Consider the following 1,365-nt stretch of genomic DNA (forward strand, 5'->3'; position numbering starts at 1 on the left):
CGCTGAGTTCTTGAAACTTGGTTATTTTCCCTAAAACTATATATTTTATATATATATATATATATATATATATATATATAAAGAGAGAGAGTGAGAAAGAATGAAGGAGAATGTGTGTGTTGCTCTCACAATATATTTAAATAACTATTTTGTACATAACACATTTTACACAGTAGAGCAACATATGCTTCACAGCTGAGACTCTCAGCAGTGAATGAACTAATATTCTATACCAAATCCCAGAGAACAATATCGAGCCTGTTGTCTTTGCACTCAGTTTTATTTTTGTTAGGTCGTTCGCTAACTCTATTGCAAACACTGTTTTTAACAATAATAATAATAATAGTAATAATAATAATAATAATAATAATAATAATAATAATAATAATAATAATAATAATAAGAAGAAGAAGAAGAAGAAGAAGTTACAGTTATAACAATAATAAGTTACAGCTACAATATCCTTAACTAGACTCTAAACAAACTAATCAAAATGGACAAGAAAAAGAAGAAAAATAATGACAGGATTTAGGATGCACCACCCAAAATCTGACATAGAAAGGCTACACATACAACATATCGAAGGTGGTAGAGGCCTTATACAGCTAGAAAACTATTACGAAAAAACCAGCATAGAGCTACAGTAACATTTACGACAGAAGCAAGGAAAACTAATATACATAGCCACAAAACACAGACAAAAGAAAAAAAAAATGTTTTCAGTGTTTAAGGAAGCTGACAAGTACAAAACAGAAATCATAGTATCTAACAGCTATGAAGAGAAAGAAGAAACAACGAAAGATGTAAAATAATTGAAATCGAATCTAAGACTGGAACAGCAACGGATCTTGATAAAACGATGGCAAGAAAAGCCCCTTCATGGCAAATATTGGGTTATGCTAAAGAGAAAAGAAATAGACAAAACAAAATCCCAACAATGGCTGAGAAGCTCAAGACTCAAAGCAGGGACTGAAAAACAGGTTTGAATAACAGCAGACGCAGCAGCAACAAAAGTACAATAATTATCGTAATTTTGAATGCGGATGTTATGTGTGGTTCTCTTTGACAGATAGATTTTAATGGTCGTCAACCATATGTTATTAGAGTTAGGAGAAATAAAACATGAATGCAGTTCACAATTTGTCTTAGGGCAGCATGGCTGCACATTTACAGCAGCTTTGGTGCTCTACTGAACTACCTACTTTATACTTTATGCATTCACACATACAGATGCACGCGTGCACACACACTCTCTCTCACACACACGAAAAGCATATGTTCACACACACAAACAAAATATGTGCTTGTGTGTGTCTATGCATGTACATATATATATATATACATATATATATATATATATATATA

This window comes from Octopus bimaculoides, chromosome 15 (assembly GCF_001194135.2).
Source record: "Octopus bimaculoides isolate UCB-OBI-ISO-001 chromosome 15, ASM119413v2, whole genome shotgun sequence".
NCBI lineage: Eukaryota > Metazoa > Mollusca > Cephalopoda > Octopoda > Octopodidae > Octopus > Octopus bimaculoides.